Genomic DNA, 8,461 nt, shown 5'->3' with positions numbered 1-8,461 from the left:
ATCCCGTTAACACTTGCAGTGGGGATCAAACTATTTCTCCTATTTTTATTTCACTTTACTTAACACTGAATTTTATCTGCCATTGTGTTACCCATTCACCCAGCTTGTAAGTCTCTCTGAAGTACCTCACAGTCCTCTCTGGTCCTGATTAACTGAAATAACTTTGTGTCATCTGCAAATGTTGCTATCTTACTCCTCACCTCCTTTCCAGATCAATAAATATTGTAGACAACACAGGGCCCAGTATGGAACCTTGATGTCTCCACCATTCACCTTTTGTCATGATAAAAGTTGACCATTTAACCCTACTTTTTCTTTCAGTTTTCAGGCCAGTTTTTGATCCATGACAATACTTCGCCCCTCACCCTGTGACCACTTAGCTTCTTTAGTAGTCTCTTGTGAGGGACCTTGTCAAAGGACTTTTGAAATCTAAATAAATTATGTCAGCTAGTTTTCCTTTATCTTCTACTTTATTGAAATTTTCAAAGAATTCTGAAGATTAGTGAAACATGATTTTCCTTTGCAAAATCTCTGCTGGTTAGCCCCTGTCAGATCATGATCTTCCAGATGTGCTGTAATTTTATTCATAATTATTAATACAACCAGTTTACCAGGCACAGCTGTAAAGTTCACAGCACTGCAGTTCCCTGGATCACCCCTAGAGTCTTTTTAAATATAGCTAGAACATTTGGTACCTTCCATTCCTCTGGAACAGGGTGGCCAACCTGTGGCTCTTCAGAAGTTAATTTGCGTCTCCTTGTGTCGGCACCGACTCCGGGGCTGGAGCTACAGACGCCAACTTTCCAATGTGCCAGGGAGTGCTCACTGCTCCACCCTTCCCTGCCCCAGGCCCTGCCCCACTCCACCTTCCGCCACCTCCCCCGGACCCGTGCCCTCGCTCCTCCTCCCACCCCCGAGCCTCCTGGCACGCCACAAACAGCTGGTGGGGAGGGAGGAGAAGCGCTGATCAGCGGGGCTGTTGGTGGAGTGGCAGGCACTGGGAGCTGGAGGTGCGGTGCTGATGGGAGGCTGCTGGCGTATTACTGTGGCTCTTTGGAAATGTGCAGTGAAGTAAATTCTTGCTCCTTCTCAGGCTCAGGGTGACCACCACTGCTCTGGAACAGTGGCTGGTTTTAATGAAAGATTACAAAGTTTTGTTCGCTGTTCAGCTACTTCATACCTGAGCTCCTTCAGAACTCCTGGATGGACCATCTGGGCCTGGTGCCTTGTTATTCAGATGATCAGTTTGCTTCACACCACTCCTTCGGTCACCTCAGTCTCTGAGAAGACCACTCCTTGGTTTCCAGAAAGCGCCCACATGTGGCCCCTGGACTCAGCTGTATTCCCTTTGTATTAGTGTGGGGAGAACTTTACAGGCCATATTCAGCCCCCTGCTATATTAGTGAAGGAAGTGTTGTGTATTTGGTTGTCATGGTTTTGTTGCCATGGCAACTGGGTTCAGATTATTATGGGTTAGCTCAGCCAGCTTCAACTGGCTGAGTGAGCTCTCTGTCTCTGTAAATAAAATGGTGGTTTGTTAGCTGTCAGCTCTCTGGCCTCAACTGATTTCTTCCTAAAGCCCCCCAAGGATATAACAGGAAGTCTGCATCAAGGCAAAGTATCCAAGCAAGTTTCTCTTCCAGAGGACTTGCAGCTGGTCAGTGCAGTCCAAACGTGGTCAGTAGTGGCCAGGAAGATGCCCAGTTGATGACTGTGTATCCCCAGAGGTAGCCTCCATTGGCAGGTCAGCTGTAATGCTCTGGGCTTGCTTTCAGCTGGCAGAGAGAAGTGTCTCATTCATTTGCAGCCCTGGATAAAGATGACAGGAGCATGTCCTGGTGCCAAGGCAGATGTCACAGTGAGGACACCGAGGGTCCTAAATTAACGCTGGGAATTCCAAAACAAGTCACCTGAAAGACTGACATAACAGCAACACTAACTTCACAGGCCTGGGAGGAACAGAAGACAGAGGAGATGCAGATTAACAAATCCTTCTTTATTACTACTGTTTACTTTGGGATAGCCCCTAGGAGCCCTAGTCAGAGCCAGGACCCCACTGAGACACACACTGTACAAACACAGAACCAAAAGTGGCCCTGCCCCAAGGAGCTGTCATTATGAGAACAGCACCACACTTCAAGCGTCTGGTACCAAAGTACCTGTGCCTAAAGGGTCACGGCAGATGTGCCCTGCCAGCAGCATGAATGACTTGAGAATTATGGATTCTCAGAACGTTAGGAGTAGCTTCTTCAGTGACAGCCCATTTGGATCGATGGCCTCAATTCTAAACAGATGTGCTAGAGACACATCAGCTGGAAGAACCTTTCAGCCACAAGAGAAAGTTTAAGCTGCTGCGGGACAAAATGTTAAGAGTAACGTACTACAGTGTCACAGCACAAATGCAAGAAAGATGCTAAGTGACTATGATTTACTGGACCTAATGGGGATTGCTTAGATGTTGCACTTCCTTGCCTTCCACCCACTGATTCCCAGCTGTATCGACACCTATCAAGCTACGCATCTGATCTAAAAAATATTCCACCTTCTTGTTGGAGGCTCTAAAACGTTACTGGGCTGTTTAAACACACACACACACACACACACACACACACACACACACACACACACACACACACACACACACACACACACACACACGCAGGATTCCACAGCAACCCTGTGAAACTGTTTCCTCACCCTCTTATGGTCACGGTGTGCACAGGAGATTGCGCTATCCACACAGAGTCATGCAGCATCCTCCCTACCTTGCTTTCTTTCAGGTGCAGCCGAATAGTGCAATGCAGCCATAGCCATATCCCTATCACCACTGCTGCGGTGCAGCAAGTGATGCAACAGTAAGTCCCCACTGGGTGTCAGCATTACACCACATTCTAGCCCACTGGTGATCATAACCCCCATCTCTTTACTAAGCTGAACAGCTGTGATCATTTTTATCTCTCCTCCTACGAAAGCTGTTCCATACCCCTCATCATCTCTGTTGCCTTCTCTGAAGCTTTTCCAGTGATTAGAGACTGGACACGGTATTCAACACATGGGTGCACCATGGATTTATAAAGTGGCATGATATTGTGTCTTATTTTGAGCATCCAAAATAGAACTCCCAGTTAAATCAATCATAGAAAGGAATTTCTTTGTCCCAAGCTCTGTATAAGAAAACCGTACTGGGAAGTTAAGTCAGAAGTGGATCAAGTGATCACATTTGTAATGCACGTTTTCCTTTCTGTATGGGGCTTCATTAATCTTTGATTATTTAATCTGATTAAATAAAGTCCAAATGAACCAGTTATCTGACATCTCACATCAGTAAATCTGAACACACAACACTATGACAACAATGCCTAGTGGCCTTACAATCTAGGATAGTTTAATGTCGTCGCTAATCATTGAGAAAGTAGCCCATAGGGTAGGAGGTTCCTCACGGAGCCTTGAAAAAGAGTCCTACTGTCAACAGGCTGGAGGAGAGGAGGCTAATTCTGTGGTAAATAGCTGGGCATTTCCTCAGGATTATGGAAATGCCACATGCATTAAGTATTGATTTTATTGGAGCAGGAGACGATTAAGATTTTCTCTTTCTACAGTACAGCAATCAAATAAAAAACTGTAAACTGCATCCAGTCCCTGTTGCTGCCGCCCCATTCTGTACCCCTTGGTCCCAGTTTTACTCCTTTCTTCCTAACTCCTTTGATTAGTCTGAAGGATGAGCTCATGGGCAATACTAAACCCACAGTTACCCGGCAGAAGGGGCTCACCTGGGATGACTGGTGGGCAGTGATGAGCTGCCAAATTTTTAACAACGGGTTCCCGCCTCCCTCCAACATTTTAACAACAGGTTCCCTCCTTCCCCCTCCGGAAAGAGATCGTCCCATCCAACCCCTCATGTTCCTTGACACACACACTCCGAGACCCTGACCCATCCCCCTTCCCTGTCCCTGACTGCCCTTTGCGCCACCCAACCTCCTCTCATTCTCAATGGCTCCCCAGAACCCCTACCCCATACAACTACCCTTCTCTCTGCCCTAGGTGCCCCCACCACCTCATCAACCCTGCTCTGGGGACCCTTGCCCCATTCAATCCCCTGTTCCTGCCCTCTGACTGCCCTGACCCCTATCCACTCCCCACAACCCACCCTCCCTGCTCCCCTACCACACTGCCTGGGGACCGGGTCCACTCTGCCAGGACCACAACCGGCGCGAGCTGCCCAACTCCCGAGCCCGGCCGGACCAGAGCAGGCACTGCTCGGGGGCAGCCGCTCGGCCCAACTCCCCGGGCCGGCACCGGGGCCGAGCCGCTCGGCGGCAGCCACTCGGCCCAACTCCCCGGGCCGGCACCGGGGCCCAGCCGCTCGGCGGCAGCCGCTCGGCCCGACTCCCCGGGCCGGCACCGGGCTGGAGGGAGCCGCGGTCTGGGACCAGGAGCTGCTGAGCCAGCCGCACCTCCCCTCCCCCTCCGCGCCCCAGCTTACCTGCCTCCATGCTGCTTGTTCAGGCTTCCCGCGAACATCTGATTCGCGGGAAGCAGGAGCGGAGGAAGAAGGGGCGGAGGAGGAGAGGAGGCGGAAAGTGAGTTTGGGCTGGAACTTTTGTTAAATTTAGCAGCCCTTAACAAGCGGTTCTAAAATGGCTGCTAAATTTAACAGCAGGTTCATGTGCGAACCCGTGCGAACCAGCTGCAGCTCACCCCTGCTGGTGGGGCACTGCAAGGTTTCTGCAACCCTGGCTCCATTCCCAGGATCTATAGCGGGGCCAGCACAGCCCACCAGCCATATTGAAGGTTTACTCATATTTCCTCTCCAAATCGTTTTCTTGCTGATAAGGTACTAAAGTAATGGAGCAAATAACGTGTAGGTGTTTCTACTGACCTGCCCTCAGCCTGCTGCTGCACTGTGAGTCAAGTATATTAATAGTGACTTAGCCACAGGCCAATGTGCAAAATATAAAAATACACCTAAATACAGATTAAAGAGAACATAAACTGATTAAACCACACTGAATCACCGTACTGTAGCACAGTGGTTCTCAAACTTTTGTACTGGTGACCCCTTTCACACAGCAAGCCTTTGAGTGTGTGCCCCCACCCCTTAAAAATTAAAAACACTTTTAAATATGTTTAACACCATTCTAACAGGGCAGCCACTAGGATTATACATCATCGTCAATTCCTAACAAATGTTCTATGAGAGGCTGTTGCAATGTTGAGTCTCCACGAGGTGTCAGCATTGCACAGCATTACACTGCACCTCGTTCATCAAGAACAGAATTATCTTGTTTGACACAACTTCATTTTAGGAGTTCAATGGACTTTACAAACACTAATGAATTATTCCTGCTCTGCACGGAGCAGGGCGAACATAGAACCATAGAATACCAGGGTTGGAAGGGACCTCAGGAGGTATCTAGTCAATCCTGCTCAAAGCAGGACCAAGCCCCAGACAAATTTTACCCCAGACCTAAACGGCCCCCTCAAAGATCTCTGAGGTGAAATTAAGGTAGAAGTAATAACCAACAGCCAGCTGTGATAACAGAAGCAGAACTGGGACTAGAATGTGGCATCCTGACTCCATGCTCTGCTTGAGCCACTGTACTATTATTCCTCTCAAAACAGGGCATAAAATGTGCTCTAACCATTAGCTCCCACTCTTCTTCCAGACCTGGGAATGAAACCCACAGCCCCTCTCTCACTCCTGAAAACCAACCCACTTTTAATCACCTGAAGTGAAACAGTAACTCTACCACAGCAACATACAGCCCAGAAATGACTTTAGTACAGGTCAAACTTAAATTTTGCTCTCCAAATCCAGATTGGTCCTTTGTCCCTCCTTCCCCAGGTGAAGGGTGAGATAAATACTGCTCCTTCCTGCTTAGCCCCACATGTCATCCCAAAGAAATTAAATTTCAAAGAGATTCCCTCCCCACAAAGGTTCAGTGCTGTGGGAAAAAGAGGATTCAGTAGGGACGTCTTTGCCATACTAACAAGACAGAGAAAGAGTACAGCTCAGATGTCCTCCGCTTCAAAAAACCAAACCAAACCCCACACTCCATGTTTTTAAACACCTCCTGCTTTCTTTACATCTTTGCGATGTGGACACAGCTTCCGTTAAAATTAAAGGAAGAGGAGTGCACAACAGGGCTGTTATCTCAGTTGGGTCATCTAGGCACTACTGCATACAGATAATTATGTATCTAAATCCCCTAGGTTGCTTTGAAAATCTCAACTCAGGCTCCCCCACCGCCACCCTTGGCTAATACACTGGCAACTGAACGGGGCCTGGATCTCCAGAGCCAACAGCATGAGCTGCTACAATTTAAGCTAAAATTCAGCTTGTGGCTGTAACAGCCTCACATATCCTCCTGATTGGCCCAGATGGTGACACTTGGCACACACTCGCTAGGGCCGGTTTGTTTACCTGCCCTGTCCACAGGTTCGGGCTCCCACTGGCTGCGGTTCGCCATCCTAGGCCAATGGGGGCGGCGGGAAGTGGCGCAGGCTGAGGGATGTGCTGGCTGCTGCGTTCCGCTGTCTTCATTGGCCTGGAGCAGCAAACTGCTGCCAGTGGGAGCCGTGATCAGCTGAACCTGCGGACGCATCAGATAAACAAACCGGCCCGGCCCACCAGGTGCTTGCCCTGGTGAGCCACGTGCCAAAGGTTGCCGATCCCTGCCCTTGGGTGTTACACATGCAGGTTTTATGGACTCGGTGCTGGTCTGCCCACTGTGTTAACTGAAGGGAACTGCCTGCGGTTTACGTTACTAACTCCTGATGCCTCTTTGTCCATGGTCCTGCTACTCTGGCAGAGAGGCCAAGAAGGTAGGGAGTGTCTGCTGGTGGAATAGGGTTGCCATTGGTTGGAGATATTCCTGGAGATTTAATCACATGATGATCTTTAATTAATGATTCATCTTTAATTCCTGGAATCTGGCAACCCTATGGTGGAAGAGCAGATAAGATGGTGGTTGTTTGTGAAAGGCTGCAAGTTCTGAGCAGTGAATTTTCTACTCGCCAGAGGCAGCACGGAATCCATACCACCCACCCACTCACAAAGAGAACCAGCAGCTATAGTGTCCTCTTGTGAGAATTTCACTTCAATTTAGAAAAAAAAATTAAGTTTTTGAGTCCCTGTGGATACAAAGCACTTGAAAATAAGATCGATTTCCTCCCTAAAGGCTCAGAAACCAAACAGCCAAGAACACTCTTGGCTGAATTCAATTTTCATTTATTTTTTATAATTTTGACAGAATACGGATGTTTATATTTAAGCTTCTATATTTTTATCAATTTAAATTTTCACAGTTGCATGAAGTTATGGGGTTTAAATGTTTATTTATATAAATATAAATGTTAAGTTATGGGGAAACTGAGGGGAGGTCAGACAATTGTTTAAGGCCAGTAGACATTGATCGACATACAGAAGGTTAAAACACAAACTGTGAACACCACATGTCCAAATGTACAAAGTCAATGGCCTTAAATCAAACACTAGTAAGTTCTCTGGCAGCATTTTTCTTACTGTGCCTCTCTGTAAATATCAATGATCATTGCTGGAAATAGTTTCTCAGTTTGCTTGTGTACAGAGAACCTGACATACACTGATAAAATCAAATCCTTCCAAGCCCACTCGTAGACGGGGAGGGCCGGGGAAGTAGCCCCAGCATTAAAGCACAGGGCTATGTCTACACCAAGCCTCAATTTAATAGGGTCAATTTTGGGTTAACACTCTCCGCCCCGCACATGGTTTTAATTCCAAGCCCTGATCTCTCCCCGCCTGGTGGTTTCCCCAAAAGAGGCGGGGTCAGGGTGTCTACATCAGGAGAAGCGCAGACAAGATGGTGTCGGTTGTTGGGAAACGCCCCCTCCACCCGCCTGTAGCTGGCTCCTCACCAGCAGCTGCAGCGTTATAAATGCTGGATCAGCCCTGCAGCGCCCTGCCAGGCTAGAGCAGCAGAAGCGCCACCAGTCCCAGCTAGTTCAGCCTTGTGCTCCGGAGCTCCTGCAGGGCGCTGTTGGTTACTGTCCGTACCGAGCTCTCCGCCAGCCCGCACCCCAGGGCCAGGCACCCCCGCTCTGCCACCCAGCGCTTTCAAGTTCCAACCTTTTCATCTGCAGCCCCGAACCGCTACAAACCCCTTGCCAAATCTCAGCCCCAGTCTGCGACCCCAGCCCCTCCCGTGGGTCTCTCCTCCCCCAGCTCCCTACAGCTCCCCCAGTCCCCATTTCCCTACACCCCACGATGGGTCTCTGCCAGTGCCGGTTCCCCATCCCCTCCCCAGGTGTCTCTGGGGCTGAGGTCTCCTCCCCATTCCCCGTCCTCATTTTCCCCCTGCTCCTGGGTGTCGCTGGGGCGGGGTCTCGCCCCTCAGACCCGCGCGCCCTTTTCCCAGATACTCACCGGGACAACAGGCAGGAACCGCTGAACCGAAAGCATAAAGCAACCAGACTGTTTGTT

Source organism: Mauremys reevesii, unplaced genomic scaffold, assembly GCF_016161935.1.
Source record: "Mauremys reevesii isolate NIE-2019 unplaced genomic scaffold, ASM1616193v1 Contig147, whole genome shotgun sequence".
NCBI lineage: Eukaryota > Metazoa > Chordata > Testudines > Geoemydidae > Mauremys > Mauremys reevesii.
This window is presented reverse-complemented; position numbering follows the sequence as displayed.